This window comes from Acartia tonsa, chromosome 11 (genome assembly GCF_053477335.1).
Source record: "Acartia tonsa isolate MP-2025a chromosome 11, ASM5347733v1, whole genome shotgun sequence".
NCBI classification, from domain to species: Eukaryota; Metazoa; Arthropoda; class Copepoda; order Calanoida; family Acartiidae; genus Acartia; species Acartia tonsa.
In genome coordinates this window covers 15,884,749-15,902,815 of record NC_137270.1, presented here as the reverse complement: position 1 = coordinate 15,902,815, position 18,067 = coordinate 15,884,749, and the positions used below count along the sequence as shown (strand labels likewise).

The 18,067-nt window shown below is 33.4% G+C and overlaps 1 long non-coding RNA gene across 1 annotated transcript; it reads right to left on the bottom strand.

Annotated features, from left to right (window-relative positions):
• Positions 1-10,845: 10,845 nt before the first annotated feature.
• On the bottom strand, positions 10,846-17,481 carry LOC145332183 (uncharacterized). Its single transcript, XR_013884075.1, has 4 exons — positions 16,909-17,481; positions 16,133-16,271; positions 13,912-13,998; positions 10,846-11,009 (listed from the first exon to the last, which is right to left on the bottom strand). It is a non-coding gene; the product is annotated as an uncharacterized LOC145332183 (long non-coding RNA).
• Between the last annotated feature and the right edge of the window lie 586 nt (positions 17,482-18,067).

Here is an 18,067-nt window from a genome sequence, read left to right as displayed (position 1 = left end):
ACGGAAACCGCCAATTTTGGCAGTAAAATGGCGGTTGGTGGCGCTAATTAATATTTTTATCTGTTTATGATCACAATAAAAGACTTCATACAAAAATTTGCTGATTAAGACCCGGAAAGGGGCAACACAGTTAATTGTTGAAACTAATGTAATAGATTTTTATTTTAGTCAGATGCCAGACGCAGGCAATTAAATAAATTAATATTTAGAAATAGGAAAGAAAACAAAGTCATTCCTAATTAGGACAGAAGTCACTGGAACTTGATCTGATCGATCTAAGAAAGGCTACTTATGTCCTTCATCTAACAAAATCTAACTTAAGGGAGATGACTTATGTCCTTTGTCTGACAAATTCTTACATTAGGAAGGCTGCTTATGTCCTTCATCTTGCAAAACTTAGCTTTTCTGTCCTTCACATAGCAAAACCTCACAAAACATAGCTTTTCTGTCCTTCACATAGCAAATTCTAGCAACACATAGCAAATTCTTGCAAAACATAGCAAATTCTTGCAAAACTTAGCAAATTCTTGCAAAACATTGCAAATTATTGGAAAACTTAGCTTTTCTGTCCTTCACATAGCAAATTCTTGCAAAATATAGCAAATTCTTACAAAACATAGCAAATTCTTGCAAAACATACCAAATTCTTACAAAACATAGCAAATTCTTGCAAAACATAGCAAATTCTTGCAAAACATAGCAAATTCTTGGAAAACTTAGCTTTTCTGTCCTTCACATAGCAAATTCTTGCAAAATGTAGCAAATTCTTGCAAAACATAGCAAATTATGGGAAAACATAGCAAATTCTTGCAAAACATAGCAAATTCTTGGAAAACTTAGCTTTTCTGTCCTTTAAATAGCTAATTCTTGCAAAACATAGCAAATTCTTACAAAACATAGCAAATTCTTGCAAAACATAGCAAATTCTTGCAAAACGTAGCAAATTCTTGCAAAACATAGCAAATTCTGGCAAAACATAGCAAATTCTTGCAAAACATAGCAAATTCTTACAAAACATAGCAAATTCTTAGAAAACTTAGCTTTTCTGTCCTTCACATAGCAAATTCTTGCAAAACATAGCAAATTCTTACAAAACATAGCAAATTCTTGCAAAACATAGCAAATTCTTGCAAAACATAGCAAATTCTTGCAAAACTTATCTTTTCTGTCCTTCACATAGCTAATTCTTGCAAAACATAGCAAATTCTTACAAAACATAGCAAATTCTTGCAAAACATAGCAAATTCTTGCAAAACATGGCAAATTCTTGCAAAACATAGCAAATTCTTGCAAAACATAGCAAATTCTTGCAAAACATAGCAAATTCTTGCAAAACATAGCAAATTCTTGCAAAACATAGCAAATTCTTGCAAAACATAGCAAATTCTTGCAAAACATAGCAAATTCTTGCAAAACATAGCAAATTCTTGCAAAACATAGCAAATCCTTGCAAAACTTGGCTTTTCTGTCCTTCACATAGCTAATTCTTGCAAAACATAGCTAATTCTTGCAAAACATAGCAAATTCTTACAAAACATAGCAAATTCTTGGAAAACTCAGCTTTACTGTCCTTTACATAGCTAATTCTTGCAAAACATAGCAAATTCTTACAAAACATAGCAAATTTATTCAAAACATAGCAAGTTCTTACAAAACATAGCAAATTCTTGCAAACATATCTAATTCTTACAAAACATAGCAAATTCTTGCAAAACATAGCGAATTCTTTCACAACATAGCAAATTCTTGCAAAACATAGCAAATTCTTACAAAACATAGCAAATTCTTGGAAAACTTAGCTTTTCTGTCCTTCACATAACTAATTCTTGCAAAACATAGCAAACTCTTACAAAAGTGTCAAAAAATTTAACTGTTGATAGAAAGATTCTGGATCATGGACAGAAAACGAAGTTGCCGGTGATTCTTATGTGCTAGTATGCATAAAATGACTTTAGAAATGTCTTCTGATTTTAGTTGAAAGGTGGATACAATAAGTGAAGGACCTATTTTTATAGTATCTAACAAAAAAAAGTTTATAATCAGTAATAGTGAGAAAAATTGTGTCTATGGTTGTCTTTATATAAACTTTTGTAAAATATCTAATATTGATATAGTGTAAAAAATAATTGTAGTAATATTACCATTCTCCCCTTCAAGGACGTCCAATGTGTTTATTAGGCAGGGGGGGGGGGGAAGGATATTTTATTTAGGGGGGATAACAGAATGTCTGTTTTTATGTCTCTCTGTACTGAAGGATCTCACTAACTGCTGAACTGATATGGTTCCCCATAACAGGGTAGCTTCTCTTAGGTCCTGGGAAGGTTTATAACTAATTTGGGGGAGGGTAACACCACCTTCCCAAGAACTTGAAAATCTAGGAATCAATCTGATTTGACACACAAAAAGTGTAGAAAAGTATGAATAAATATATATGATTGATCACATGGTACCTTCTGAATAAATTTTGACAAATAATATAAAAATAAGGGACAACAAAACTTATGTAGTTATAAAAAATAATAGTTCGTCATAAAATTTGGTTTTCTTAGATAAAAATATTAATCAGCGCCGCCAACTGCCATTTTACTGCCAAAATTGTCGTTTTTTGGCGATGGTCAGAAAAGGTATTTTTTTGTTATAAAAATAATAGTTCGTTGTAAAATTTGGTTTTCTTAGCTTTAAAATTGGCTGCTCTACAGCAGTTTTAATATTTAGCGGCTGGCTGCTAAAAAGCGGATAAGGAGCAGTCTGACCGCAATGACTAGAAAAAGTAATTTTCTCTAAAAATAAACATGAACCATCAGAAAAAAGTATTACGTCTCTATCTGTAACAGGAGCTGAGATAGAGGGGGGGGGGGGACTGTTAGGGGGTTAAAGTGATCGCGAATTTGATTTTTCAAAATGCATTTTTGTTTACCTTTTCGTATTTTTAAAGTAATTTTCAAAGTATAATGCCTTAAAAGTTCAACTAAGTTAGAAAAAAATCAGTTTAAAATGCCAAGAGTATTTCAACATGAAAATAATGTTAAAACTTGAGCATCAATTAAACTAAGAGAAAATAAGTCATTTCTTCGCTTGCAGATAAAAACAAAAAAAATGATACTTAGAAAATATTTTTGTAATATATCTTTATTAATATTTGTCCTCGAACTTTCTTTAAAATGTAATGAAAAAGTTTGGTTTATTTTAAAAAATCATTAACCAAATACCGCTGTGTTTATGCAGATATAGTGACAAAAGAAAAATTGTTTAAATCTCTAGAATCAATAACATTTAAGAATTAAATTGTTTAAAAACCAATGATCTATTATATTTGCTATACATTTACAGCAAAAAGTTGAGTCATTTTAATAAAATATTTTCATAAAAATGAGCATTCTTTTGTTCTCCCGATCATCGGAAACAAACCAAATTTTCTCAACAAAATTTACTATATTTAACCCCTAGATATCCAAAACATATCTTTTTTATTTAAATTTTTGTAAAGCCTAAAATTCTTATCTTTATAATTATAATAAATGTTTTTCACGTGTTTTTGACAAAACATTAATTTTAAAAGAAAAGGTTATATAAAATGAAAATTCAGGGCCCAAGGTCTATTTACATTTTATGGTTTGTTATTGTTTTTATTTGTACTGTGAATTCTGATAAAACACGCGTGAAAGATTACAGTTACATATAATGATATTTTTAAAATGATGCAACATTTATAGAATAATAATAATATATATCTACTATTCCCTTCCTTCGTTATCATTTTTATTTAAATTAGTCTTTTTTATCTTTTTATTTAACTCTTTCTATCATTTATGTATTTATGATATAGAAAGATCATAACACATAATGTATTCTTTTACCTTGGAATCTAAGTACACTTTTTATTTAACACTGTAGTAGTAACAAGAAAATAGCCTAAAATAACCACAGGACCAGTAGGTATATTCCTTGAAGAGTGGAATCCGATCGGTTCAATGGTTACCGAGATCTTAAGGGACAGATGGCCGGACAGACAGACGGACCAGACATCATTCTACTTTGTATTATAGATAAAAAGATTGTATGCAATGTATTCTTTTACCACGGCTTCTAAAAACACTTCTTATGATATATAAATAACGGGAGAATGTATTCTATAACCCTAAGTACACTTTTATAAGAAAATGCTAATACCAATTACGTCAAACGAGATATTTGTGGGGGAGAGTGAGTGTAAAACTTTAAATAAATATTCAATATTTAACAAAACTACAATTTGATTGTAGAAACAAAATGAAAATGTACGACGTTTTAGCCAAGAATGTGAATACCTTTTGAGGTAAATTTTTATTGATTTATCATATAAAATTAACTAACTATTTACGTTGTGCATCTGACATAGCAGCAGTGGGAACCATTTTTAACGTCTTTAGTTTTGACACAGTGTCGTACCATTATTCGAACCTATCACTTTCTCAACGACGAGCAGTTGCGCTGCGTGCTGAGCCACGGTTGCGGGTTATTTACGTCAAAAATGTTTAAAATGAATTGACAAAACCTCTTATTTAGTGGCGTGCACAGGCTTTTTTTTAGGTTCTGAGCTTATTTTTAGAAATAATGAGATGATTTTTTTCGAAAACTTTTTTAATATAACCAAACTAAGTAATCATTACAAATTTCATTTTGAGACTTTCCTTCTAGTGGCCAGTGGACCAAAAGACCCCCAAACACTAAAACTTTTAGTTTTGAGCTTATATTTAAATATATCAACCTGTTTTTTTAAGTAAACTTTTCCAACATAACCGTACTAAGTAATCATTACAAATTTCATTTTGGGACTTTCCTTCTAGGGGCTAGTGGAGCAAATACCCCCAAACATTAAAAAATTAAGTCTGAGCTTATTTTTAGAGATATTGAGATGATTTTTATTCAGAAACCTTTTTAAAAATAACCAAACTAAGTAATCATTACAGATTTCATCTCAATATCTCTAAAAATAAGCTCAGAACTTAAATTTTTAGTGTTTGGGGGAGTCTTTTGCCCCACTAGCCCCTAGAGGGAAAGTCCCAAAATTCAATTTTTAGACCATTGTCAAGGAGGGGAGGTGTATCTGTCCGCCTTAGTTTTTTCAGGGAGTGTATCCATCCAACTTTATTTAAAATCGGCCCAAAATTGACATTTATGTTGTTTTCAAACTACATAAATAATATTATTTTTTTATTTTGATTATTTTGTTGACTGTGATTTCATAAAACAAACTGAAGCTTATTATTCAAAATCTAGAAGAAATAAAAACACAGTGAGAAGTTGGAAGTGTCACTTTTTGAAAAACAAACTTTTACATCTTACATTTCTTAGTTTCAAGTAGCAATTGCATGCCTATGCTTTCGGGAAATTTTGAATTTTATTAAAGCATTAAATTCATTTATGAACGAGAGCAATTAATTTTAAGCACATTTCTTTTTCAGATAAATATACTAGGTTTCTTTTCAATATAGGTAAGGGGGGGGGGGGGAATGTGGTGACTCATACCACGACCGCCGCCGTTTTTTTTAAAGATACCAAAAAAAATGATCCCTAACAAAAAAAATTTGGCGAGCTTCGCGCGCAATTTCCCTACTAAATATTTCATAATTAGCTAGGTACCTTTATATAATTATTAAATTACCCCCCCCAAAAAAAATTTTGACCCGGGGGTAAGTTTTTTTTTTTTTTGGGGGGGGGGGTTGAAAATACTTACCCCTGCCATCGGATTTCAGCTGGGGTAATTACCCCCCTCCCCAAGAAAATTTTACCACCGTGGTAAAAATTTTTTTTGGGGGGGGTAAACAAATTTTGCAGAACGCTCCGCGCACAATTAACCCCCCCCCCCCTTACTAAATTACCCCCTTTACAAAATATTTACCAACCCAAAATAAAAAAGCTTGGACGCCCCTGCAAATATCTCTAAAACTAAGGGAGTAGCACCCAAAATAAAATTACTGGTATGTCGTGGCATGAGTAACCACATCCCCCCCCCCCCTTTAACAAAACAAGGATGACAACATATATAAAAGCGAAGCTCAAAAATGAACATTAACATTAGTATGTCAGTTTCAGTACTTAAAGAGCAAGTTATTAATTGTATGTATAGGACATACTTACATTTTTATAACTTGACTGTAAAGAACCTCCTCTTAAAACGCTGTACCTTGTTGTCATGGGAATTGTTAATCCAAAAATCAGAAAATAATTATTTAAATTAATAAGCTTTTTTTGTTTGTAGCAAATAATCTTGGTCCTTTTTACAATGAAGCTTTTTATAGGGCTCGTGATGGTTTTGGGCTATTTTATTATCGTAAAAAGTCTAGATATGGTTTATGGCATTAGACTATTTTTTGTCCCACAAATATATATTGTTGCCAAAAAAAAATGTTCCCAAAATTACATATTTTTATTGGACATATTATGTTTCTGGTAAGGATAATCTGAATCATACCTTACAGTTAAAGGAATCATCATGGCAATTCTCAATCAATAAGACAATTATTACATGCCTAAATGGACTATAAGATGCTAAGAGCTATCTATTACAAAGAGCTTCGTTATTGAAAATTTTTAATAAAAGTTTACACTAAAGATGATTTAATTCTTTGATACTAACTTTTGTGATTTATTTGTTATAGATGTATCATGTACTTATATTGGTTGATATTTTGCAGAGATTTATCCTTATACTAAAGTAACAGGATGGGTGTCTGTGTGTTTGTGTGTTTGTATGTTTGTGTGTTTGTATGTTTGTGTGTTTGTGTGTTTGTTTGTACCAAAGGATCTTGCTAACCGCTGGACCGATCGGGTTCTCCTTAACAGAGTAGCTTCTCATAGGTCCCAGAAAGGTTTATAACTATTTTCTTGGGGGGTGGGACACCCCCAACCCCCCCAAAAAATGAAAAATCCCCCCACCAAATTTTTTTTATTTTTTTAACTAAAATAAAAAATTAGGAGGGGGGCACCCCCACCCCCCTGATATTTTTTTTTGCCCCCCAAAAAATTTATTTTTAAACTTGTCTTTTTCTTTTAAAATCTAATATAAGAAATTGGGTTATCAAATTTGACTCTACCCTTCTCAAGTGCCCCTAGAGGCCTCTAGGGGGCGTAGCCGCTAGTGTATACATATTGAACTAAGCAAAACTAAATATATCATCATTTTTTACTTTGTCAAGCCTATATGTTATTAACTAGCGGCTACGCCCCCTAGAGGCCTCTAGTGGCACTTTAGATGTTTTTGTTTGTTAAAGTCTCTATGTGACCTCTTTATTCTTAGGTCTCCCATAAATTTCAAAAAATTTCGTTTTTTTTGTCATTTCTCTTGGGAGGGTGGTTGTACCCTCTCCCAAAATAGTTATAAACCTTCCCAGAACCCATGAGAATCTACCATGTTAAGGAGAACCCGATCGGTTCAGCGGTTAGCAAGATCTTTTGGTACAGACACACAGAAAACAAACAGACAAACATCCTGTTACTTTAGTATAAGGATTACTCAGAGAGAGAGAAGAGACTATTGACTGATTATTACACTAGTCCCCGTCGTTTTTAAATTATGTTTTCTTATTTGTTAGTTTACCAACTTTGGGGACATTAGTGAATTTTAATTGACTGGTTCATATAGTTGCGTGTTCAAATGATTTAATCACTAATTTTAACCTACAGAAGGGATAATTTTGTATATCATCATTGGGAATTTTCATCAATTTATCGGACATTGTCTCTTTATATCTTTCTTTCATATGTATTTCAGTTAAGTCGATTCCCTTTTTCTGGTAAATCTTTATAATATAGTAACAGAATGTTTGTCTGTGTGTTTGTATGTTTGTACTCAAGGATCTCGCTAACCGCTGAACTGATCGGGTTCTCCTTAACAGGGTAGCTTCTCATAGGTCCCGGGAAGGTTTTTAACTATTTTTCGGGAGTGTACCACCACCCTCCCAAAAGAAATAAATCGAAATTTTTATTTTAAGTATATAGACTCCTACGTATCATTGCGAGGTATCGTATAAAGATACTCTTGCGCTACATATCGTAGAAACTTGAACGCAACAAAAAACCAAACATTTAAAGGGCCACTAGAGGCTTCTAGGGGCGTAGCCGGTAGTATTTCAATAATTCATTTTGACCATGTTTGCTATTTTTTTTTATTAATGTTGTAATTCGTGTCATTCTATCTATTTAAAACATTAATGCAATGTTAAATGGCTTTCATCATATTTTTTGTTGTTCTTTATTAATCGTAGTTTTTAAAATCTAATTTTTATCTCCAGAAACAATATCAGTACTTATATATAAAAAAGTTTTAAAACACTTTACACTAAAAACTATTTTCTTAAAATTTCTATGGATTTGATCTTACTTTTAATTTCACCTAAAAATATCATTGAATGACTCCTTTAAATTTTGTAAACCCTAAGCTTTTGTAATTGATTATGTTTGTATTTTTAGTGAAGATTAAAATTCCTTTTATATACATATATATTGCGTTTTTGTGTTTTGATCAATAAAATATTTAATTTGGAAAAGATTTTCTTGGTCTATACATTCTATACGTCAAGTTTAATATGTTGGATTAAACCTATCCAACTTCTAACTTATTAGACGTTAATAATAAGGATGAAAATGTCCATAAGCAGCATAGGAAAACAAGGCCGGATGAACATCCATAAAAGTGAAGCTCTAAAAACCACAAGGAAGAAAAAACGAACAATAACTCTGTAAGAACTTTCTGAACAGAACATCAATTGCTAAGACTAAACAAAATATTTCCTAAAGGGGGAATTCCGTAAAGGTGTGTGTTTTAAGACATTAATATAGGAGTAGAACTCTAAAATTTGGCATTGTAGTTGCTATAATGCGGTTTAAAGTGGATTTAAAAAAATAAAAAAAAACGGCGGTGGAATCACTACTCCTGCCGAAAACTGCAAAAAAAAATTCCGCCTTTCTCGCCAAATTAGACAATTTTGAATCATTTGTGACAAACTTTTATTTGATAGAGTTGGGACATGTTTCTAAAATTAAAATCAAAGAAATCACAAGTGTCTGGTAAAATCCTTAAAGGTTATGTGTTATAAGTTAAAAACAGTAGTAGAACAATAAAAATGTATGCTAACTTTAAAAAAAAATTTGTCTATAGTTCTCTTCAATAAGAAATACACATATTTTGTGAATATTATCGTTCTATTACTATTTTTAAGCCTTAAAACACACACCTTTACGGATTCTACCAGAAACCTACCCCTCTCTTATTCAAATTTGGGTAATTTAGCAAGAAAAACCAAACAAAAATTTTGTAGGGAAAACTGTTTTTTTTTTGCCGCCAGCAAAGGTTTTGCTGCCATTTCTTCACAGTTTTATATAGTACCATATTAGAGCAACTGTCATAACAAATTTTAGAGTTCTACTCCTATTTTAAAGTCTTAAAACACACACCTTTACGGAATTTTGTGAAAAATAAAGACTTTTTGGTAAAGATTATATAGTTGCTACGCTTTTTAGATTGTACCTAACGCTTATAGGAATCATCATGCAAACTTTGAAATCAATAGGACAATTCTAACACGAGTAGATAAACGAAGAACAGGGCTTACTGTCATGGACAGGAGGACAAATCCTAATTATAGAAAAGCCTCGCCTATCTGAAATAAATTATACATAAATTTTTAGCAAAATTTCGTGAATCCTATTACATATAGTAGTCAGGTTTTGTTGTCTATTGCAAGGGATCTCACTAACCGCTGAACAGATTTGGTTCTCCTTTACAATTTAGCTCCTCGTAGGTCCTGGGATGGCTTATAACTTTTTTGGAGGATTGTACTACCACCCACCAAAGATAAATCGCTCCTAGAAAAAATGACAACCAACCAAATATTTTTTTTTGATTTTCATGAAAATTAGTGGAGGGGGTAGACTAATCCTAACTCTCCTCAAGGGCCCCTAGAGGCCTCTAGGTATAGCTGCTAGTACAAGGTAAAATAAAAGGACAAACTTTGATTTTAAGGATATGATTACAGATTCCTTGCTTATAATACTATACCTTTATGTCTTAAGAATCTTAATTCAAAAAAATTTGATGAATAGAATAGGTAATTATATCACAAAAAATTTTTTGTCAAAAAAGGTTTTATATCAGCATGTAAGGACTTTCTGGTAACAATTAGAGAGTTTTTATGCTTCCTAAAACGTACCTAACTGTTATAGGAATCAGCATGCAAAGTTTTAAATCAACAGGACAGTTATGACATATCTAAATTTATTAAAATAGCTAACCATTACAGACGAACAGATGGAGTGACTCTAAATATAGAAAAGCTTTACTTTGTTTCTTTTTAAAACAGTATAAACTATCTCTACATGTCATAGGAATCTTCACTGCAAATTTTTGATGAAACTTCAAAAGCAGGCGAGAAAATCACATTTCCCCAATGAAGTAATAGACAGACAAATTATATTATAAAATAGCTTTGCTACTTCTAAAATCGAATAATAATGACATGTAACTTCAAAAGCTTTAAAAAGTAAAATTCAATATAATAAAATGTATATAAAAAGCATGTAACCCTAACCTAGATTAATCTTCTTTACTTGAAAAGTTGAGTTACAACAAAAGAAAAAGCAAAAAAAGCAAACAACGTAAGGAAATATTTAATAATCGAAAAAAGGGATAGTTCCACGAAATTTATTTTTTTAAATCGTTGAACTTGAACTTGTACTTACAAGAGGTAAAACTGTTGAGACTTTTAACTAATCCCTTAAACAAAAATAGACATTTCTTATTATAGAGTAACTTTGCTACTTAAAAAATATACATCATAAAAAGTAAATATCATAGAAACAAGTCAATCTGTTAAAAGTATTTATATTTTAATTTCAACTAGAACATTACCTAGTAAAGACATTTAAATTCTTATTTTTCGAAATTTTCAAAAATACAATAATTATTATTAATTTTTTTATTTCATTTCTTATTTCTTGTTCTCGTCAAAAGGTTGGTAACTTCTCAACACCTGAAATAAAAAATTAATTAAGAAGATTTTATACATGTCTGTTTGAAAAGATCTCGCTAACCGATAAAGGATTCTTTTTAAATCGAAGCTTATAAAAAGTCCAGGGAAGGTTACATAGGCGTCCAAGGGGGGGGGTAATGGGCCATTTGGCACCCCCAAACGATTTTGGGGGTGCCGTAGGCACCCCCAAAATTTTGTGAACAATACCCCCCCCCAAAAAAAATTACCCCTACCTTGGGGGTGCCGTAGGCACCCCCAACGATTTTGGGGGGGGTATTTACCCCCCCAAACCATTTTGGGGGGGGTAATTACCCCCCCCCCAAAATAAATGTTCTTAAAAAAAAATTTTTTGGGGGGGGTATTTACCCCCCCCAAATTGAATGTTCTTTAAAAAAAATTTTACTGATAGTTTATTTTAGGATAGGTTATATTGGTTTAGGTGATTGCCCCACATGGTTAAGCAATTGGCCCCCCGCAGGGGCTAGAAATAGGAGAGAAGTTTGTGTGAAAAAAACGAAGAAACGCCCCTTAAAGAGCGTTGCCACAAAAGGGACTATACCCCAATATAGTCCAACCAGTTAAAACAGTTCTTAACCATGATAACAAAAAATTTAATAGTTTGATCATGTTTTATTTGCTTGGGCCTTTATAAGGGCTAAAACCATCCCGGGGATCTATGATGTAATTGTAAAGCACTGAAGATTCCATAAAATAGATACCTAACTAAATTAAATATTTCATTAAATAATGAAAAAGAATTTCTATAGGCGATTTCTTTTGGGAGGATGTCAGGGTGTCTCAAAACTAGTTATAAAACTTACCAGGACCTATAAGACGCTTCACTTTAAAGTATAATCATATTGGTTCATTGGTTAGTGAGTTAATTATTGTATTTTTATGTTCTAAAGAATGAGATACTACTATATATTTGAATAGTAGTGGCGCCCTTAGCATCTAAAAACTCGTGTTTTCTAAAGGGTAAAAAGGGAGGAGAAAAATAGCCTAAAACCACTCAAAGGATTGACCTATAATAGTGTGGAACCATCATGGGATCTATGTGAAGCTTTCCTAAAAAGGAGAACTCAGTATTAAAAGTAATGAAATCTGAAGCTATAGTCAAATAAACCTTACTTACTACTTTATGTTATAGGATAGTACTTATTAACTTAATAGATTAGGTAGGTGCTTTTTTTACATAATTAAATTACCCCCCCCAAAAATTTTACCCCCGGGGTAAATTAGTTTGGGGGGGGTAATTACCCCCCCCAAAAATTTTACCCCCGGGGTAAATTAGTTTGGGGGGGGGTAATTACCCCCCCCAACAGATTTGGGGGGAGTATTTACCCCCCCCAACAGACTTTAAGGGGGGTAATTACCCCCCCCAATCAAATTTTACCCCCGGGGTAAAAATTTTGGGGGGGGTAAAAAAAAATTTCGGCGCGCTTCGCGCGCCATTTTACCCCCCCCAAACACGAATTACCCCCCCTCCTAAAATTTTTTACCCCCCCCAAAAAAAAAAGCTTGGACGCCCCTGGAAGGTTATATTCAATAACTACCTAAAATTACTGGAAATTATTTACTCATATTTATTAGAAACCGATTAATATCCTGTGGATTAGAACCGGCTCTCATCCATACTAAAAATAAACTATGTCTAGCAATTTAAGGTCTGATTTAATCTGCAGAAATTGGTATAGAGATTCTTTGATTCTTTAATTACTCCTAGGTAAATTTCTTCCTAGCTAATCAAGCGGGGCTAATCTAACCTTTGTTTAACATTCACAAAATTTAATATACTTTTACGTAATGAAGGGCATTTCACGTTTTTAAAGTTCAAAATCATTATTATATACCTATGATATTCATTTATCATTAGCCTCCCCCCCCCCCCACCAAATAAAAGAGTGACAACATCCATAAAAGCGAAGCTCTTAAACGGTAGGATAAACAAACATTTACACTTGTAGAGTGTAAGAACTGAATAATCAGAATATAAATGTATAGAAGTTAAAACAAAATTTTCTTAAATACTTCTTAAATACAGGATAATGGGTGCTTGCTTACATGTGAAGACCGGAGCACCGAAAACCCCCCCCCCCCCGCTTAGTTTTGACAAAAATCAAAAATAAGGGGGGGGTAGTTTTTTAATGTCTGGAAAACGGCAAGGAGGAAAAAAGCACCGCAAGGCAAAGAATTAACCCCCCCCTTAATTTTGAAGAAAATCAAAAATAAGGGGGGGGTAGTTTTTTCACGCCAGAAAGTTGAGTGAGGTAAATCAAGAAAATCCAGTATACCAGAGGGGAAACCTTATTACAGGGATATTCATGTTTTGGGGCATAATTTCCTTATTTATTGACTTTGGCCAGTAAAAGGTTTTAATTTTGCGCAAAATTAAAACCTTTTACTGGCCAAAGTCAATAAATAAGGAAATTACGCCCCAAAACATGAATATCTCGTAATAAGGTTTCCCCTCTGGTATACTGGATTTACTTGATTTACCTCACTCAACTTTCTGGCGTGTTGTACAGTGAAAAAACTATCCCCCCCTTATTTTTGATTTTCTTCAAAATTAAGGGGGGGGGTTAATTCTTTGCCTTGCGGTGCTTTTTGCCTCCTTGCCGTTTTCCAGACATTAAAAAACTACCCCCCCCTTATTTTTGATTTTTGTCAAAACTAAGCGGGGGGGGGGGGGGGGTTTCGGTGCTCCAGTCTACCACATGTAAGCAAGTACCGGATAATGTTTAAGGAAACATAAAAATTATGTTATATAATAGCCTAAATAACATGCCTAAATTAACGAAAAGAGCTATCTGTAAGGGACGGGGCCCTGATTATAGAAAAGCTTCGCTTTTAAGAGGGGGGAGAAGTTCCTGTACTTGATTGGGTTTGGTTGGTATCTTACCTGTTGTTGTGATGCCATAATGTTTTGTAGTTGTTGTTGCTGAGCCATCATATTTGTTGTTGAATCTGCATTTGTGTCCTCTCGCTCCTTGGAAATTAAAATTATTAATCCTTATTATAAAGTAACAGGATGTTTGTGTGTTTGTATGTTTGTAACGTAGGATCTCGCTAATCGCTGAACCGATCGGGTTCTCCTTAACAGAGTATCTTCTCATAGGTCCCAGGAAGATTCATAATTATTTTGGTGGAGGTGTGGTATTCGGCAACCGTGAGCCATGCCTATGGCACCCCTGACCGGGGTTCGGGGAAGGGCCACAGGCCCTCCCCCGAGTCCTGGGGAAGGGGTCTGCCGACCCCCTCCCTATGCCTAAAATTAATGATTGAATCTGACAAGCTTTATTATGGTTAAGCTGCATTGTTAATTCCCCCACCCTTTCCAGGGATGGGGGATCATTATTGCCCAAACTGACTATTGTATATGTATTATAATGCTTTTATGTTATGATTATTTATTCCTATCTGTGTAACTATTGTTTGTTGTATATAGCTTCAATAAAGGAACAACTGAATAGATGCTGTTTGTTATTTAGTGATTGTTAGAGAAGCGTAGCTTCTCTATAGTAAGGTGTCCACGTCTGTCACACTGCCGTAGTCTTTTCGAACTCTGGTGTCTGCCATTTATCCTAGGCGGATACCACAGAGGTTACCAACACCCTCCCAAGAGAAATCACAATAAATAAATTTTTTTATTCTCGAATAGAGACTCCTACGTAACATTGAAGTATCGTATTTATTTTAAACACCAAACATTTAAAGTGCCACTAGAGGCCTCTAGGGGGCATAGCCGCAAGTCCTTTTATAAAGTAAAGAGTTTTTATGTCTGTAACTTAAGGCGTCAATAACTACTTAACAGATGGAGTTCTCCCTTTCAGGGAGGCTTCACATAGGCCTCGGGATGGTTTTAGGTTTTTTTCTGCCCTTCCCTACTCCTTCAAATGTAAAGCCTCTAGAGGCTAGGGGCACAGCCACTAGTATTTGTGTGTGTTTGTATCAAAAAATCTTGTTTACTGCTAAACCGATTATAGTTCTCCTTTATAGTAATGCTTGGCAAAGGTCATAGGAAGGTTTTAACCATTTAGAAGATTTGAGTAATAGGAAAAAATGACCCTCATGAAAAAAAATCTTGTCAAGATCTTGCTTACTACTGAACCGATAGAGTTAAAGTTGACAGATATATAACAGCATATTGAATTCAGAAAGGGCCCCCCCCCCCTTTCTGAATTATCTGAATATGGGGGGGGGGGGCGAATGTGGTGACTCGTGCCACAACATACCAGCTACTCCCTTAGTTTTAGAGATAACTGGGTAAAATCTTTTGGGCTGGGTCACTAATTACCCCAAGTTTTGGTATCTTCAAAAAAAAACCGGCGGCGGGATCGCCGCTCCAACCAACCCTGCGGGGGGACAGTCATTTTTTTCTTCAAATTTTCGTTTATCAAGGTATATCTTAAATTCAGTGCCTCTCCTAAGCTTTGGAAGATATTGAAACAAAATCTTTTAGGTAGGTTAGTAAAAAATATTAGAATAAAAAATGGCGGCAGTACCGCCGTTTTCCGCCGCCGCCAAAAAAAAAATTTTATTGCATTTCTCGCCGAATTAGGCAATTTGGAATCATTTGAGGCCATGTTATTTTTTCAAAAAATTTTCCCCTTGTACCAACCTTGTGGGGGGACAGTCATTTTTTTCAAACTTTCGTTTATCAAGGTATATCTTAAATTCAGTGCCTCTCCTAAGCTTTTAAAGATATTGAAACAAAATCTTTTTAGGTAGGTTAGTAAAAAATATTTGAATAAAAAATGGCGGCAGTACCGCCGCTTCCGCCGTCCACCGCCGTTTTCCGCTGCCGCTGCCAAAAATAAAGTCCACCCGCAGGGTTGGTTACAAGGAGAAAAATTTTTGAAAAAAATAACATGGTCTCAAATGATTCCAAATTGCCTAATTCGGCGAGAAATGCAATAAAAAAACTTTTTGGCGGCGGCGGAAAATGGCGGTGAACGGCGGGAGCGGCGGTCCCGCCGCCGTTTTTTTTTAAAGATAACAAAACTTGGGGTAATTAGTGACCCAGCCCAAAAGATTTTTACCCAATTATCTCTAATAAAATTGCTGGTATGTCGTGGCACGAGTCACCAAATTCCCCCCCCCCCCCTTTTATTAATACTAACCTTTAACAGTTTTTGAATTAACAGGCTTCTGTCTTGCTGGTTCATGTTTAGCAGCATCTGCTTTTGATGTTGAGTCAGCTGAATGGTATGCCTCTGTAGCTGGCCCCATTGACCAGTTGGGTTAGGTATTATCAGTCCCCTATAAAAAAAAACAAGAAAAATAATTACCAATATTGGTATTTTTATGTACAAATCCTCTAAAATACCTTCCGATGATTATCCACAAAATTATCTCTTCTGTAGATTACAATTAGTGGTTAAAACGTTTGGACGTACATATAACTTGAACCAGCAATTCAATAAAAATACCTAAGGTGATTGAGCTAACGAATAGGAAAACACTGTTATAAAACTTTGGGAACTCATGTAATGAAAAGCCCAATGTCCACTCCCTCCCTGTCTAGAAAAAGATTCAGTGACGGGCCCTAATTATAGAAAAGTTATGCTTTTAAAAATCTTTACGCATAACATCTATAGGTATAATCGTTACGTAAGTAAGTGTACATATAAACATAATCATAACTCAAATTACCAGGTAAAATATATGTGTAAAAAATGTATAGAACGCTCTCATTCATTGCAAGAAAAATTTTGGTACTTAAAGATTATTTTTATTGGCTGGTAAAAATATGCAGTGTCCAAACTTTTCCACGTAATTGAGAGCACATTAGATCATTTTCCACACTTTTAATTTAATAAATCTTTATAAGTTGATAAAAGATAAAAGCAATGAACAAATGCATCCCTTGAAATTATGTATATTATAATAAAATTACCTTTAAACAAGATTTACTATTCTTTGTTTGACATATTTGCATTTTATTTATTTAAAATATACAAGGTTGTATAAAACATATATAAAAACAGATTATATCGACTATCAATAAAAAAGCAAGGTTTAACCAATCTAAAGCCTCTAGGGGCATTTAAGGTGAGTGTGAAAATTGCCTTAATACCTTCAATGGACCTATAAGAAGCTTCACTGGAAATAAGGACCTTGGCGATTCAGCGGTTTACTAGATCCATAGCTAAAGATAATAAAGCTTACTACTTTATATAATACTAGCGGCTACGCCCCTAGAAGCCTCTAGGGGCACTGGTAGGAGGGGGAAATGTCGACCTCCTCCCATTTTAAATTTGAGTTTCAAAAGAGTTTTTAAAAATATTTTATAGGGGGAAGGGGGTGAAGACACCCTCTTCAAAAATAGTTTAAAACCTTCCCAGGACCTATAAGAAGCTTCACTGTAAAGGAGAACTATATCGGTTCAGTGGTTAGCGAGATCCTTCGGGACAGACAAAAAACCCTTACTACTTTATATAATAGGATTATTATATGTATAAACACAGTTTAATTTTTTAACTTTCTTTATTGTTGGAATACATATGTTTCTCTATAAAATAGATCATCAGTTCCAATTAAAGGATAAGATATTGTATAATACATTTTTTAGAAAGCTAAAATTTAGTTATAAATAGATGGGTCGACCTTTAATGTAGAAAAACATTGCTTTTGATTAATAATAATAAAATAATTTGCGTTTAAATTAAATTGTTTCTAAAAAAATGTTTAAAAGCATAATTATTTTAATCTACACTCGACAAACAGACTGGACTGGCTAGAGCTGTGCGTTTGTTTTGTTTTGATTTGTTACACACACACAAATATGCTTTCCTTCTCCCTTTCTCATTGGATAATGGTGCCGAAATTTCTCAATTTTATTGATTCTATCAAAATATTAATTAATTGCATTTATTTAATTTGTTAGTTGTTATATTATTTAATCATATATATACAAAGCAAATAACTGACTTCAAATGATTTTTAACATTATATATCTATGGATTTGTAGATATTTTTAAAAATATTAAAATAAATGAAAAGTTGAAAATCCAGGGTCCATAATCAAAAATGTTTTTTGGCATTTTTTTCCATAT